General features: G+C 42.3%; 1 protein-coding gene across 8 annotated transcripts in view; it reads left to right on the top strand.

Moving 5' to 3' along the window:
• Positions 1-3,074: 3,074 nt before the first annotated feature.
• ZNF239 (zinc finger protein 239) overlaps positions 3,075-17,236 on the top strand; it is a 45,804-nt gene continuing 31,642 nt past the window's right edge. Inside the window, exons 1-4 of one of the 8 annotated variants that reach the window (XM_054576866.1) lie at positions 3,075-3,187; positions 3,895-3,993; positions 6,891-7,041; positions 16,773-16,838. The gene's annotated coding sequence lies outside the window, so the exon portion shown is untranslated. Of the gene's footprint in view, positions 3,346-3,894; positions 3,994-5,323; positions 5,397-6,890; positions 7,042-16,772; positions 16,839-17,236 lie in introns of all 8 variants that reach the window. The other 7 variants (XM_054576865.1, XM_054576868.1, XM_054576873.1 and 4 more) reach the window with 7 other exon arrangements.

Here is a 17,236-nt window from a genome sequence, read left to right as displayed (position 1 = left end):
GCTGGATGATACCCCCCAAAAACCTATTCTGACATATCACCCATGTCCATAGCAGAGGCTCTAGCCTTTCCTTATAAAAAGGTTCCTTTTGAAGCCTGCAAAGATTTGAAGTCTGTGCACTTTGATTTACTTCAGTCCTCCAGTGCTGAGATAGACAGAATTTGCCTAAAGCCAAAGAGAAGAAAACTGCAATTTTTTTGAGAATTCTAAGCTTATTATCATGCTCTTTATTAAACTAACTCCTCCCTCGAGGACACTTCAACAAAAGTAGCAGTATCTCAGGGTTAAGGTCACCTAGAAAGGACATAACTGTCCTTATTACTGAGCCTAGATTTGTAGTCAGGAATGAAAAGTACAATCCTCCAACAATACTATTGTCTTCCTCCTGCTCATACACAGACATACAAGCAAAGAAATTTGGAAGGATAATCCACTGTAGTTTCTTGTTTTTTGTTTGTTTTTTTTTTTACCTCTAGTGGATGAAACTTGAAGGATATTAAAGAAATTGGTTTTGAGGGAGAATTTCCTTTTTTATTAACCTCAGTCATCTATATAAATATAATTTTCATGGTAAATATCGGGTTGGCCAAAAAGTCTGTATGTTTTTTTCCATAAAATAAAAGACATTTTTCATTTTCATCAATAACTTTATTGATCTGGCTATTTTGAGTATGTCAGCTATCTCCCACTATTGGCTTCTAGTGGGTAGAGGCCAAGGGTGCTGCTAAACATCTTCCAATGCTTAAGACAGCCCCACAGCAAAAATTTATTTGGCCAAAATGTCAATAGTACCAAGAAACTGCAACCCACTTTTGACATATTCGATCAGTCATAGCACCTTCTCAATATATTGCACAAATCTTTTTCTGTGTTTTTACCTTTCTTGAAATATTAAAGCATAATATGCCAAAAATGTTGTGTATCTTCTTCCATCTTCAATATTAACATGGATGCACAGAAATTCACCAATTTTGATGTTTTTTTAACATGCACACTGATATGACATCTGTCACAATACAATCTAACAAAATTGTTTTGAATGAAGTTAAAGACAACTAAGCACTACTAGAGCCATCGTGGAAAAAAACAAAATGAACTTTTGGCCAACCCAATATTTATGTAATTAAAGAAATGAATGATGAGGACTTTCAGTCAAGATGGTAGAATGGGGAAATGCTATGCTTGCCTCCTTACATGACCACATCAAAATTACAATTAACTTATAGAACAACCTCTCTTGAGAACCACCTATAGACCAGCTGAACAGAATTCCTCCAAAAATATAAAAAAGCAACTTCAAGACTGGTAAGGGCAGAGACAGGAAACAAGCTGATCCCAAATCCACCTGTGACGATTAAGGATTGGGAAGGATATCTCAGGTGTGAAGATCCCCCACCAAGGAGCAAGGGGTTTCAACCCCACACTGGGCTTCCCAGCGCAGAGCACCAGATCCAGGAATAGGAGTCTCCACAATTTCTGGTTGTGAAAAATCAGCAGGGATTCCATTTGGGTAAGACAGAAGGCTGCTGTAGACTCAGGTTTTCTTTTAAAAGACCTGGGCAAACATTCAGAAACACTAACCCTAAACTCCAGTAAAAGAACAGCAAAGTGCCAGGGACATACAGGGAAGAAATGAATCATCTGGCTTCAGTGTAAGGGCTAGAGGGGCATCTCTCTTCTCCAGGACAGAAATGCTGTCTGGCACCATTATCCATTGTTGAGCCCACCCTACACACAGCATGGGTAGCACAGTAGGAAGTGCTGGAAGGCACCATTATTCCTTTGTTGAGACCTGCAGGTGAAGGCAGACACCAAATCTGAGTCTCTAATAAACCTAGCTAACACCTCTCACTCCACCCTGATTAATCCCTAGGACACTACCCCGCCTACAACCCTGCACAAGCCTGAACCAATTTCAGCAGCCTTTCCACACAAGCAACCAGCCTTCATCTGTGCTGCAGACATTTCTAAAATCTCCCAAAGGTCCACAAAGCCCAAACAGGCAGCACCTGGCCTCAGCATGCCCAGTGCCTCTTGCTAAAGCCCCAAACAGCACAGGTGGAAGCCAGCATCAGATCATAGCACAGCCTCTTCTTCCAGGTGCTTCCAAACCCAGCACAGGTAACTACCAACCATAAACCACTTTACAGCTCTTACCAAGTGGTCCAGGGTCAGGAAGAGAAGCAGTTGAATGAACTTGATCTCCACCATAGTCCATCCCAAAAGTCCCCAGCACAGCGCAAAACAGACTGGAAAGAAGCAGAATAGAGCTGTCTAACCAGAGAGGCGCCTGGCCCCAGGGCTGCCTCACAGCCTTACTATATCACGAGAGCTGTTTTGCACTGAACACAGTTTCCTTCTCTGTACCCCAAACCGGGGGATTCCTGTTGGCGTTGAATTGGAGCCAATGCCTACCAACCGTCGACTGGCAATATATATGAATGGGTGAAAAATTAAAACAGAGACTTCTGGTATCAGTCAAGATGGAATAACCCCATTTTTCCCAAGTCCTCCCTTCTGTAACTAAAGAATCCTAGGAAGAGTTCCGACTGCTGAGGGTACATGACTGATTTCCTCAACCTTTAAGTCTTGGCTCCAAAATTTCCTATTTTAAGTTGCACTAGCATCTCTCTATCCCGACTTACCTCTACTTCTTCCATAACACATATAATCTTATAATACACTATACTGTCTATCAGCTATTGCTTGTTTCCTTCACTTGTATTTAACATCCAAAGTGATTTTTCCTTAAGCGTCTTTAAGAGTCCCCTGGGCACGGTAGGTACTGAAATATTTGCTAAACTAATAAACGTCAAGAGGCAGATGAGGATGCCACGTGGCATATATTCGGTTCAGAATGTTTTCATGGGTAAAGACGAAATTACAGGTGATATTTACGTTCTCCCCTCCACCAGTAGTACGTTAACAAAATGAAAAACACTTTAATGGGCATTCCTAAAATAATTCTTACTTTCTGGTAATTTTAAAAATAATAACGTGAATGAACTCTCGAAACACAGTTAAAATCAGACCTCCTTGAAGCGCCGCTGGAAGTCCTAGGACGGGCACCGGATGTGTGAACAGGAAGTAGCGTTGATCCACCCTTGGCTTTCTGGGACTTGCAGTTCGCCGTGGGCGTGGCGAAGACGGAAGACGCTAGATGCAATCCGGGACCCTGCGCTTCTGGGTATTAGATTCACGTGGGAAATGAGCCGTGTTTGGCTGCTGGCACCTCTGCAGAGGGTTGTCGGACGGTGGAGATGTAGGAGTCCCAGGGAGAGTCTCCGGGCTGGAGACCCGAAAGCCTGATTGGGCGGCCGTGGGAAGGCGCGCGACAAGGTATAGGTGCGTCCGAGGCCGTACAAGTGTCCGGAAGCTGCGACCGCCCTGGTCTCGGAGGGGCCCTCCTCTTGCCAGAGCTCCGGCCTTGTCGGGCCTGCGGGCTTCGTAGTTGGCCTCTTCCGCGCCGGTGACTGGCCTTACATCAAGGAGGTTTTGGGTGGACGTTGGCTACCGAGAGGGGCTCCTGTGACGGACCAAAGTTTTTGTCCCCACAGCACTGTCCTCGGGGTAACGCGTCGCGGGCACCCAAAAATCCATCCCTAAAGGCGACACATCCAATCCGAGAACTCCTACTGCTCTAACTCGAACATCTAAGAACTGCTAGGGACTTCAGGATGTACCCTGGTGGGAAGAGGGGTAAAGAGAGTTGGCCTCTTAGATCCTGAGCCCAGTGGAGAGAGGTGAGCGAAGTGCGGCGGAAACTAGGGCACCCCAGGAGAGGAGAGGGTTTCATGCAGTAACAGGAGCTAAGGAACTTTTCCCTGCAGTCTTCCTGGACTGGCTAGTCTTGCAGGGTGGACTTGATTTTGATGGCTTTTTCTTTTTTGCTAGCTCTAACTTTCCGGAACTCTGTCTGTCCTGAGAGGAGGGAATTATCAAGTTCCGGGCGAGTTGGGGTTTCTTCTCCGATAGTGCTATCTCCCTGAGAATGTAAGTAACCCTTCTATCTTGGGACTAAGGAAGGAAATCAGCATTAAGTGCCCGTCTGATGTCAGATCCTGTCTTTGCTCTGCGTGTCGTTTTCTCTCTATTGTTAGACTCCAGTGTGAGGTATGGTGTTTTGTAAATATGGGCATAGTAATGTTAATATACTGCGGGCATATAGCGATCAGAAGATGTTGCCAGAGTCTGCACAGGTCTCTGCTGCCTTAATTTATTCTTTAAAAAATAAAATTATTTATTTTTAGTGAGAGGATGGGAGGGAGAAAGAGAAAAACCCACCACAAATAATTCTAATATACAGCCTGGTTGAGAAGATTTTCTGGGAGTTTGTTTTCTTGAGACTACTTAGCATTGAAGTGAACATGTAATAGCTTTGAATGACTTTCAGTGTGAATGAAACATCCAGCAGAAAAAGGCAGGCTTTCAAAGAGACGACCAAACAAAGATGCTATGTGGAGTCTTTCAATGAAAAAGGGAAAGAAGCTTCAGTGTGAGAGAGACACATCGATTGGTTGCCCCTTCTATGCGCCTTGGCAGAACCACAACCGAGGCATGTTCCATAACCAGAATCCAACTGGCTACCTTGGGAGGACACCCAACCAACTGAGCCATACCTGTCAAGGTTTCTGCCTTTAAATTACACATCAGTTTCCACTGAACTACCCTGCTTCCATGAGCTTGGCCCACTCCCCAGAGCACTGGGCTCTGCTTTTTTATTGAAATATTCCACGTAGCATATTTGCTTGTTCATCTCTGTGAAAGCCTGCCTTTTGCTGCTGGACGTTTCATTCACGTTAATTCAAAGCTATTACATGTTCACTTCAATGTTAAGTAGTCTCAGGAAAACGAACTCACTCCCAGAAATGCTTCTCAACCAGGTTGTATATTAGAACCATTTGTGGTGTTTTGTTTGTTTGTTTGTTTTTAAGAATTAAGATCCCTAGGCACCACCACCCCCCAGATCTATTAAAAAGAGAATTTCACTCCTTTTTTATCTCATCGCTCTTTGTACATCCATAATTTTATTTTTTTTGCGCATTTATTGTCAGATATTTCTCTACTTGCTTGATGTGAACAACTCTATGGTAGGTAAAATGTTCACCTTTCATGCTTCATTCTTTTACTAATACATCTACATGTTTAATTCGTACAATAAAGTGTTAAATTATTTATTAGCACTTTTTAAAGAAATGATTTCTCATTTGTCTCCATAATACCATTTCTGAAAGTTATCTCAAGATTGGCACTTAGAATAATAGAATGTTTTAAATGGAAGGGGTCAGCCAGCCCCTCTGCCTTGGTGGCATCTCTTTTATAGAGGACAGGTCTACATCTGAGGGAGCTAAAAAGAAGTACCATGTCCTTTGTTGCAGAGAGCGGCAGAACCAGAAGTAAGCCCCATGCTTTCTAACACTTAGCTTCTCCTTTGCTATAAGTAAACAAGTCATCACATAAGAAATTATTTGAGCAAAATACCAAGCTGGATTTTACGGAAAAAATAATTGATTCTTAACCAAGACAATCTTTTTGCTTGGCAAATACAGTCCTAACATACATAGATACTGTGAACTCTTTCAAAAATCAGTTTGTTTAGAGAAGAGTAAACTGCCTCACGGTACTCAGAGCATGTCATCACTGTGCCTTGAAAAGTAATTGAGGATTTCAAGGGACATTAGCATGACTAAGACCTTGTGCTCTGTATTTTCCTTCCTTCTGTTTCCTAATGAAGATTATTTATTCACTGTTGGTGAAGTGGGAGATTGCTAGTATTATAAATTTTAATATTCTGGTATATATTAATAGCCCTTTGAATTTAAAGAAAGGACTTCACCCCGCCATACTTGCCGAGTGTTTTTATGTACCAGCCAAAGGCAACAGCCCCTGTTTAACCCATCCCTTCATCTATGACTTGGGCAAGTCACTTCACCATTATGAACCTTAGTTTTCTCATCTGAAAATGAGAGTGTTGAGTTTGAAAATCTCAGGATTCTATTTTATGTGTGGCATTTGATTATTCTTTTAAATTGAATGTGTATTGATAAATATCAGATTCTGAATCAGTTGTGCTAGTTGCTGAGGATTTAAAGATTAGTTGAGCATGGCTCCTGTTTATAGGGATGACTGTTTATTATTCAGTCTTTTAGTCCCAACTTTATCTTGTTTTAGCAGGACTACTTACTTTCTCTTTTTCTTTACCCCGTCACACTCATTCTTTCATTTGGTCCACTGTCACCTCTTGGAACCTTCAACCTACTACAAAGTTTATAGTCCATCAACATAACCTTTCCATTCTCACCACAGAATTCTCACCGCTTCTTCTGTGGGATTTTTAAAAATTACTAAATGTGACTATCAGCTGTGAATTAAAAAATGGCAAAACTTGTATTTGAAGACTTGGTAAGGAGTTACTGTGTTCTAGGTAAGAAATGAAAGCCTTATCTAGGACAGTGGTTATGGGAACAAAGATGAGAAACACATTGGAGGGAGATTTAAGAGACAGCATTGAGAAGATCTGAAGTTATCTGAATATTGTTGAGGTGGAGAAGGTGTCTTTGATAATCCAAACTACCGGGTGGAAGATGGATAAATATAAAAGGGAAAAAAAGATAACTGATGGACTTGTATCTCAGAAGGGAAGAAAGGCTTTGATCTGGAATGCTTAGGGAGAGCTTAGGCTTGGACAGAAAGAAACCTTTTTTCCTAAAGGTCAAGAAAAAGTCTGGTTGAGAGGAGTGGCCAATCTGACTTCTTGATATACACCTGCCCTGTTGTACTAGACGGTCCATTTATGTCACTCGTGGGCAAAAACCTCCACTTCTTTTTTGTCCCACCTTCATGCAGGGACTTGCAGGCTTCTCTAGCTCAATCTCATCCTTCTTCCTCAGGCACATTGGAGACCTGTGACCTTGAGGAGAAACTGCCGCTTGCTTGTTATCACTTTCTCTACTGGTGACCAGTAGAGGAGTCAAGTCATTCCTGTTGTCCTCAGTTTCCTGAGGAAGGAGTCGGTGGTGCCCCATCAGCCTCAAGCTTAAGGTATGAGCTCTTCTGAAGGTTACTTAGGCACTTTTCTGGGTCAAAGTTGAGTTGCTCCTTTGGGTTTCACTTGGCTGTCAGTTGTTTTGTGTGTATTCTGTCCTCTTCCTTTCTGCTTTTCACCTGTAGACTGGTGGCAGCCCGTAAACAGCTTGTTAACATTATACAAATACATAAGTGTTGCCAGTAGAAACAGGATTCTTTTGCAGAATCATAACAAATGCATTTTGGGGACCCACGGACAGGAGACTTGAGGTATAGTGGTATTACTCCTTATTAGAGAGAAAGGACTGCCCCCCAGGTGCCTGATGTTATCTTCACTCCCAGGTGGCTCAGCTTCGTTTAGCTGCGAAAGTAGTCCTGGGCCTGGTAAGCACAAGTGCCCACCAGGAGGGTCAGGACCCAGAACTGCATATACTATCACCCTGGTCTCTGATAGTCCAGAACAGTGTTTATTACTGGCTGCTCTTGCCTGTGTCTCATTTCCCCATCTGCACCTCTGTCACCAAGGCTCAGTGGTGCCGGGCCATATTCCAGCACTGTGCTCCAGCCCCTGTGGCTGCTAAAGGGGGAGAGAATGTGCTGAGGCAAGAATAAACAAACCTTGAGCCTTTGTTAAGCTTTGGTTATATCTCCTTGAGTTTGGTAGGGAGTAGGCTTTTGTTTCAGACTAAACAATCTTCCTAATTTTTCACAGGCTTGTGCTGGGGCCTCCCCCTAGTCAACTCCTTTCTTGGATCTTCCCTGGTTCCCTGCCCTTACCCTATCCAGTCTTTTTTCCAGACTAGACACTTCCCTTTTGTTTGCCATTTTGGATCCTACTGCATATGTCTCAAAGTAGAAGAACCTCCCATGCGCCATCATGACTTCTACTGTGCAGACCTCAGCAGAGGATTTTTCCCTTTACCCCATACCCCAATTCGAGGGAATGGAAGGGCTGTTCCATGGGTAGATTGGAAAGCCCATCCTCCCTCCTGACTCTTAGGGGAAGGAGGGATGTTAATCCTCTTGGCAGGACAATGAGGCTATCTCCTGGAATGTCTGGAAGCAGTAGCTTTCTAGTCAAGCTTAGCCAGTTTAGCTCCCTTCTCTTTTTAAAAACTAAATAGCTGTCTGTGCTAACATAAGGACAGAAACTGAGTGATTGAAACTCTTCTATCTGTTAAATCTAAGAATTTAAAAAAATGGTGTTAGTATTTTGTCTTTTTTAATGTATTTTATAAAACTATTGATCTGTGACACAATAGAAATTTTTTAAAAGAAAGTGGTCCTTCATCAGAGGCAGTTTGAAATCTTTTGGCCATAGAAGGAACCCTAGGAGAACCAGACTCACTTTTAAGTTAATTAAATATTTGAAATCCACTTGCGTGGCAGGTCATGTGTGAGGGCTGAATGATGCAGCTGTGAACAAATCAGACAACCTCTCTGTTCTTAGGGAGGGACTGACAGTAAATAGGAAAGCAAACAAGTAAGAAAATGAGATAAGGCATAAGTAGTACAAGAGATTAAAACAGGGAGAAGTGATAGTTTGGGGGTGTGTCTGGTATTTTTGCCTTAGACATTTTTGCCACAGGCATTTTCATGCATAAGTAATTAGCTGTAAGGCAATTTTGCCATAAAAAAGATATAAAATCACAAAAAGAGGGGCATTAAAAAGGGAATAAAATTAAATAGATTATATTGTGAAATACAAATATTCACATGCTTTATAAAATGTGTGTAGATTCATGGCAATACTGCTCAAATAACTAATTTTATTTTATGGATTGTAGCTAAGCACTTGTATTCATTCTGTAAGAAATGTGAATTAAACTCTACACCCTCAACAAGACCCCTTGGCCTGTCATTCTTTTCCCCTTCTAGTGTGTTTAAAAATAAGAAATCAATTCTTGGGGCCAAACATCATCATCTGAAAGAAATGCTCACTATTTTAAGACCACCACCATGTCTACTCATCACTGTATAGACCATTATGAAGACTAGCTAAGATTTATATATAGTATTAAAAGAAGAGTAATTGTGGCAATTTTGTGACTGGAGAAATGAAACTAAACTGACAACTTGCTTAAATATATTGTCTGGTGAAGCTTGTTGATTTGTCATGGAGAAATGAAACCAAACAAGCAAAACACAGTCAACCAGTTAGTTTATCCTTTTTATGGCAGTTGATTGATTTATTGATTGAGAAATGAAATGAAAGGACCCCCCCCCCCCCCGCCCAGAATCGAACTGTCAACAAGTTATCTTTTTTTTTCCTTTTTTTACAGCACAATTGCCTTATTGGCAATGAGTTATGCACGGATGATGTTTGTAGCAAAATATGCTACAGTGAAAATACCTAGGACATTTTTTTTTTGGTGCCACTGTGAATTAGATGGTCAAGAAAATTCTTAGGAGAAAGCAGTTCAGCTGAGACTTATATAAGGAACCAGGCATGTGAAAATGTGAAAAAAGAAATTCCAGGCAGAAAGGACAATTAGTGTAAATTCCCATAGTTGGGATGTTTTATGTGGTCAAGGATATGCCAAATGACACATAAGGGAAAAGTGACAGGACCCCAATCTATAAAGCCTTGCAGGCCTGGATGAAGAGTATTGATTTTATTCAATGTCCCTTGAAAAGCCTTTGGAGAATTTCATGACTAAAATGGTGTGCTTTAATAGATCACTCTGGCTACCTTGTGGAAAATACACTGTGGTGGGGAGGAGTAAAAGGTACAAATTAAGAGGTGGAGAGTTAATGACAGCTGTGTCTCATAATGATAATAGTGCAACATAGAGGTGAATGAGGAAGAGAGAAAAAAATCAAAATAATTTCTAGGACTTTTGGCTTGAGCAATTGGGTGGGTCATGTGACTACTAAAATGGATACAACTAGGGAAAAACAGGTGTTTTTTTGTTTATTTGTTATACCTCAGTTAAGAAAATACAGATTTTAGTTTTGTTCAGTTCTGCCAACTAGAGTTTAACATTTCTGTTCAGGACTCCCTACATACTGGTTGTGAAAAATATATGCAAACTCCCAGAACATACAGAGGAGCCAAAAAACCAGGACCCTCATGCACAGGTGCCTAAGCCTCCAGTTTTGGGAAAGTGATAGTGAGGATCTCTGGCAGGCTCTGCAGTCTGTGTCCTGGTCATGAATGTGGCTGACAAGGCCGGGAGATTGGAATCGTACATTGGGATCTGCCAGGGCAATGCTTGAGGGTTCGGTCATAGGTCAAAGGGATGTGGCTGGGGGCTGTGGTCCAGGTCCTGGTTGGGTATAGGACCAATGCTTGGAGTTGTGGGTTGGGTCCAGTCCCGGCCCTCCCTAGCCCCTGCTCACACACAGCAGCTTCAGCGACGTTGTTACCCCATGGTAGGTAATGCAGGTGGAAGTTGCCACGGTGAAGGGTCTGAGCTGTGGCCAAGGGCTTATGGGTGTGAAGATCTCCGGGTGGCATAGCGTCATGAAGCTCAAGTGCCCATTCTCACATCCACCAAGCCCAGCATCAAGTGGTAGTGGATGATCACTGAGCACTTCATCATCAGGTACTCCAACTTGAGGTGCGCTGTACGAGAGGCCAGCCGGTGCCAGGAGCCCTGCAGCTGCCATGGTGCTGAGGCCCAGTAAGGCCTGTGACAAGCCGCAGCCCAGAAGAGTAGATACTAATGGAGATTATTGAGAGGAAGAGTTGTGCTGAGGCCTATTAAATTTTAATTTTGCCTTTTAGACATCCAAGTGTAGAACTTAGGTGGAAAGCTGGAGCCTGGAGTTAAGGAGAAAGGAGGTATTGCAAATTCCTAGAGTATGTTATGGTTATGTGTATATGTGCTACTTTATTTTTTTTTCCAGTAATGTTCAACTAGATTTAGAAGAAGAAAGGACATAGGACTGATATGACTATGGAATAATTTGAGGTATGAAGTATACCGTGGCTGAGAGGAAAAAGAGGAAGGGTTGCAGGGGCTTGTGGGCTGCATGCAACCCAGGACTGCTATGAATGTAGCTCAACACAAAATCATAAATTTATTTAAAACATCATGAGATCTGTTATGTGATTACATGTCACAATGTCATGTAATCACAGAATTACAATGACCCAAGACAGTTCTTCTTCCGTGGCCCAGAGATGCCAAGAGGTTGGACACTCCTGGAACGGATGGTGATCTTAAAGCAGGTGTGATAGAAAAGGAAGAACAGAAAGAATTAGAAAATTTTTTTAAGGTGTGGTTATTAAGGTACTAATATTTCAAAAGCAGAGTGGTCCAAGATAGTGAAATTGCCCTAATTATGGCTATTGTCTATTGAGCATGAAATGAAACTAGGTTTTTGAGACTATAGAGATTTTAAAATGTCAGGTTAAGTTGTTTGGTGAATTGTTCTCATTTGTGTTAAAGTTGACAGGGTGATAGTAGGACATGGGGTATAGAGGACAACTCAGCAATGACCATGAGATGACAGTAGCATGAAAAGATGAAGTAGCTGAATAGCTAGAGCTTGAGTGAGTTGTAGGCAGGAGGGGAAGGATTTGGAAGGAAATAGCAAAGTAGATGACAAAGGAAAGTATTTCCAACAACACTTGAGTTAGAACCCTGGCTAGTGTGGCTGAGTGGCTTGAGTGCTGGCCTGCGAACCAAAAGGTCACTGGTTCGATTCCCAGTCATGACACATGCCTGGGTTGTGGGCCAGGTCCCCAGCTGGGGGCGTGTGAGAGGCAACCAGTTGATGTTTCCCTCACACATCAGTGTTTCTCTCCCTCTCTCCTTCCCTTCCCTCCCCTCTAGAAATGAATAAAATATTTTTTTAAAAAAAACAAAAAAACAAACCTTGATTCAGCTCCCTGAACTGCACACTTCTTTACTCTTCTTACCTTTTCAAGTGCTACCAACATCACCTTCCTTCCAGGGCATTTGTGTAGATAGTTGTCAGTTACGGAGGATTGTGCTTAATGTTTTGGAACCCCTAACATTTAAGGACTTCTCTGTGGAAGAGTGGAGTCACCTGGCTGCTACTCACAGGCAGCTGCACAGAGCTGGGATGCTGGAAAGCTATAGCCATTTGGTCTCAGTAGTTAAGAATATGAGCTTGGACATCTGCCTGTTGGAGACTTCTTTTTTTTTAAATGGACTCTGCTATTACAGTTATCCTAGTTTTCCCCCATTTCCTCCTTCACCCAGCACCCCAACTTCCTCTGGCAGTCCCCTCTCCTTATTTATTTCCATGGGTTCATGCATATAAGTTGTTTGGCAACTGGATTTCCCATACTTGCTCTTAACATCCCCCTGCCTATTCTGTAACTATCAATTTGTACTTCTTAATCCCTTCACTTTTTCCCCCATCCCCCCAGAGCCTCCTCCCCACTGGCCTCTATCCCAGTATTCTACATATGTATAATTCTGTTTCTGTTCTTCTTTACTTAGTTTGTTTTTAAGATTCAATTGTTGATAGGAATGTGTTTGTTGCCATTTTATTGTTTATAGTTTTGATATTTTTCTTAAGTCCCTTCAACATTAAATATAATAATGATTTGGTGATGATGAACTCCTTTAGCTTTACCTCATCTTGGAAGCACTTTATCTGCACTTAATTTCTAAATGATAGTTTAGCTGGATGGAGTGATCTAGGTTGTAAGTCCTTGCTTTTCATTATTTTGAATACTTCATGCCAATCCCTTCTAGCATGCAGAATTTTTTTGAGAAATCAGCTGGCAGTCCCATGGGAACTCCATTGTGGGTAATTATCTGCTTTTTTCTCTTGCTGCTTTTGAGTTTCTCTATTTATTTTTAGCCTTTGGCATTTTAATTATGATGTGTCTTGATACTGTCCTCTTTACCAATCTTCTTTGGAACATTCTGCTTCGTGGATTTGTATGTCTTATTTCCTTATTAGAGAAGTTTCCTTTTATTATTTTTTCAAATAGGTTTCCAATTTCTTGCTCTTTTCTCCTCCTTGCACCCCTGTGATGTCAGTGTTGGAACGTCTGAAGTTGTCCCAGAGGCTTCTTAAACTATCCTTGATTTTTTTGGATTCTTTTTTCTTACTGTACTGATTGAATGTTTGTTTATTCCTTATGTTCCAAATCATTGACTGAATTCTTGGCTTCATCTATTCCACTGTTGATTCCCTCTAAATTGTTCTGTATTTCAATTAGTATATCCTTCAATTCTGCCTAGGTCTGTTTTATGCTGTTGAAGTACCCATGTGTTCTTCGAACATCCTTATAACCAGTGTTTTGAACTCTACATCTAAAAAATTGCTTATCTGCATTTTGTTTAGTTCTTTTTCTGGAGTTTTGCTCTCCTCTTCCATTTGGGTCATATTTTTTTTATTTCCTCACTTTGGCAGCCTCCCTGTATTTCTTTGTTTTAGGTAAAGCTGCTTTGACTCTGTGTCTTGGTAGCATGGCCTAATGTAGCAATCATTATATAAGGCCTGATGACACAGCCTCCCTTATCTCCCAAGCTATGTACTTGAGGTGCTGCCCCCTCTTGTAGAAGAGTCTTGATTGCTGTCAGCAGGTTGGTGGGAGAGATTCACCCAGTCCGGACAGCTGGTAGGACTGGCTATGGCCCATGGCCAGTAACCACGTCTCTCTGTAACTTATGGAGGTGGTTGGGTGTCACTTCAATGTAGTCTATAACTCCTCTGGGTGTACAGGCCCTGAGGTTTCCAGGTGGTGTAGGCCAAGGTCTGTTTCCACCTGTGTTCCTTCTGGGACCCTCCCCCCGCTTGGCATAAGCGATAAAGCAATCTGCAGGTGGCTGCTGCTATTGCTGGGCCAGGGGCCACTCAATGAGAAGTATGGGGAGCTGGGCTCAGTTGTTGCTTGTTTAAGTGGATTTAAGGAATGAAGCCTACACCTGGCCCAGCCCTTCATATGGAAAAGCCACTATTACCAGCTTGAGTGTGCCTGTAAGTTGGATGGGGAGATCCTTAGGTAATCATCAGGACAGGGCTTGTAGTGTGAGCCAGGTCAATAGAGATTCAGGCACATGCCATAGCACTGTGGCTCTGTGTGGCAGAGGGCTCAGAAAAGGAACAGTGGTCTCTGCCTGCAGTCTTGTCTGACAGGAAGCTGTCCCCCAGCTATTATCCTAATGCCAGACACTTCATTTCCTCCCTGTATGCCACTAGTACCCTTCAAGGTGCTGCCCCAGTGCTGGAGCCCAGAGGGAGTGAATCTGAATAAGTCTGTGTGGTGCAAGATCCTTTGAGAGGAGAGGCCAGAGAACCCCAACTACCATTGATTTTTATAGCCAGAAGTTACAGGGACTTTTCTTCCTAGCACTGGAACCTAGGGCTGGGTGGTCTGGTGTGGAGCTGGGATCCCTCATTCCTGAGATATCCCCCCGTTTTATATCCACCACATGTGGGTTTGGGCCCAGCTGATTCCTTATCTCTGCCCCTTCATCCCTCCTATCGATCTGGATGAATGTGGTTCCTTTTTTTTTTTTTCAAAGTATATTTTATTGATTATGCTGTCTCAGTTGTCCCAATTTTTTTTCTCCCCTTTACCCCTATCCGCCCACCACTCCCCACCCCCCGCCGCCACATATCCCCTGCTTAGTTTACGCCTGTGGGTTGTACATATAAGAATTTTGGCTTCTCTATTTCCTATACTTTTCTTAACCTCCCTCTGTCTATGTTGTACCTACTAATTAGGTTTCTTATTCCCTGTACCTTTTCCCCCATTCTCCCCCTGCCCTCTCCCCACTGATAACCCTCCATGTGATCTCCATTTCTGTAATTCTGTTCCTGGTCTAGTTGTTAGCTTAGTTTTTGTTTTTTAGTTTCAGTCTTTGATAGTTGTGAGTTTGTTGTCATTTCGCTGTTCATAGTTTTGATCATTTTCTTATCTAAATCCCTTTAACATTTCCTATAATAAGGGCTTGGTGATGATGAACTCCTTCAGCTTTACCTTATCTGCTAAATAATAGCTTTGCTGGATAGAGTAATCTTGGATATAGGTCCTTGCGTTTCATGATTTTGAATACTTCTTTCCAAGCCTCTTCTTGCCTGTAAGGTTTCTTTTGAGACATCAGCTGGTAGTTTATGGGAACTCCTTATAGGTAACTATCTCCTTTCTTGCTGCTTTTAAGATCTCCCTATTGTTAATCTCGGGTAAGTTAATTATGATGTATCTTGGTGTGTTTCTTCTTGCATCCAAGTTCTTTGGGACTCCCAGAGCTTCCTGAACTTCTTGTAAGTCTATTTCCTTCATTATTTGTTCAAGTAAGTTTTCAATTTCTTGCTCTTCCTTTTCTCCTTCTGGCACCCCTGTGATTCAGATGTTGGAACGTATAAAGTTGTCCCAGATGTCCCTCAGCCTCTCCCCATTTTTTTTTTTTAATTTTTGTTTCTTCATTCTGTTCCAGTTAGATGTTTATTTCTTCCTTTTGTTCCCAATTATTAATTTGAATCCAGGTTTCCTTCCCTTCACTCTTGGTTCCCTGTATATTTTCCTTTATTTCCTTTGTATATCCTTCATTTCTCCCTTCCTTTTGCGACCAAGCTCAATCTTTTCTGTGAGCATCATAATTACCAGTGTTTTGAACTCTGCATATCATAGGTTGTCTCTCTTCATTGCTTAGTTCTTTTTATGGACTTTTGATCTGTTCTTTCACTTGGGGCATATTTCTTTGTCTTGGTGCACCTGTTATATTATAAGGGGTGGAGCCTTAGGTATTTGCCAGGGCAGGGCAACCCTCTGCTGTGTTGTGGCACTGTCTGTGGGGCAGGGGTCAGAGAGCGAACAGTGCCCCGAGAGCGAACAGTGCCCCTTGCTCACTTGCTCAGCTCTTGCCCCACTTTCTGTCACTTCCCTCACTTCCTACAAGCGGATTGTGCCCTTTCAGGAGCTGATTCCCAGGTGGGTGGGTTTGTGTACGTTCTAGGACCCTGTGAGCCTCTCCACCGGACTCTCCTATGAAACCAGGAGTCTTTCCTGCTGCCGCAACCCCAACAGATTTTTACAGCCAGAAGTTTTGAGTCTTTAGTTTCCTGTTCTGAAACCCTGGGTTTCGCAGTCTATCTTGCTCCCCAGTTGGTCCTCTCACCTTATCCACATGCAAATGTCGGACCACCTGGTCGGCCCACCCCAGCCTTGCCCCCTATCCGCTGCCTTGCTGCAGAACCTCTCTGCCCGAGCTGCCCACCTCCGCTCCGTCTACCAGTCTGGATGAATGTTTCTTTAACTCCTTGGTTGTCAGACTTACATGCAGTTTGATTTTCTGGAAGTTCTGGTGGTTTTTTGTTTTTAAATTGGTTGTTATCCTTTTTTGGTCATGTGAGGAGGTGAAGCATATCTACCTAGGCCTCCATCTTGGGCAGAAATCCCAAATGTGGTTTCTTTAATTCCTTAGTTTTGGACTTCCATACTTTTCAATTTTCTGACACTTCTGAGTGATACCAGTTCTGTCATTTAGCTGTAATATTTCTGTGGTTTAAGGAGGCAAACCACATTTACCTATGCCTCCGTTTTGACCAAAAGTCCCATTGGAGGCTTTATTCAATTTTAAACGGGAGCTGTCGTTCAGGTCAGAGTTTCCTAATTTCTTTTTGGTACAAAGGGATGGTTTTGATTATTCTAAACAACTAAAGAAATTTACTTGATAAGAGTTGGAGAATGGTAGCTTTACTGAGTTGTCTGAAAAACCATACCTGATACATCCCTGATAAGCAAGAATTTGGAACTGATTTTGTTTTCTGCACATTTGCTCAATCCCTGTGTTTCCCCGATCTCTTAGTTGCAGCAAATTGAAGACAACTATATAGTGAAGAACAAACTCCAAAGAAATCAATGAAGCACCATGGTAAGTCACAAACCCAGGCTAATCCATGAGACAGAAATCCCTATTTAAATGTTTTAGGAGTTCTCTGCATTTTGCTGCTCTGTGGATAAAGCTGAGGTTTCAAGGATGGTTTCCTCAAACTGCTCTACCTGTATATATTCACTTATTCTCCCTTCTTCCTTTTCAGAAAGTTGTACTCTTTTATCTTTTTGAAAGGCTTGAGTAGTTTGTTTGTTTGTTTGTTTGTTTGTTTGTTTAAGAGAGAAGGGAAGGGATGGAGAAAGACAGGGAGAGAAACATTGACATATGAGAGAAACATCAATCAGTTGCCTCTTGCATGCCCCAAAAGGGGACTTGGCCCACACCCCAGGCATGTGGCCTGACTGGGAATCAGTCTGGTGACATTTGAGATCCCAGGC

This window comes from Pteronotus mesoamericanus, unplaced genomic scaffold, assembly GCF_021234165.1.
Source record: "Pteronotus mesoamericanus isolate MK-2021 breed Mesoamerican mustached bat unplaced genomic scaffold, CSHL_Meso_final contig_35, whole genome shotgun sequence".
NCBI lineage: Eukaryota > Metazoa > Chordata > Mammalia > Chiroptera > Mormoopidae > Pteronotus > Pteronotus mesoamericanus.
The sequence above is the reverse complement of the archived record's forward strand: the minus strand, read 5'-3'. Positions and strand labels throughout refer to the sequence as shown.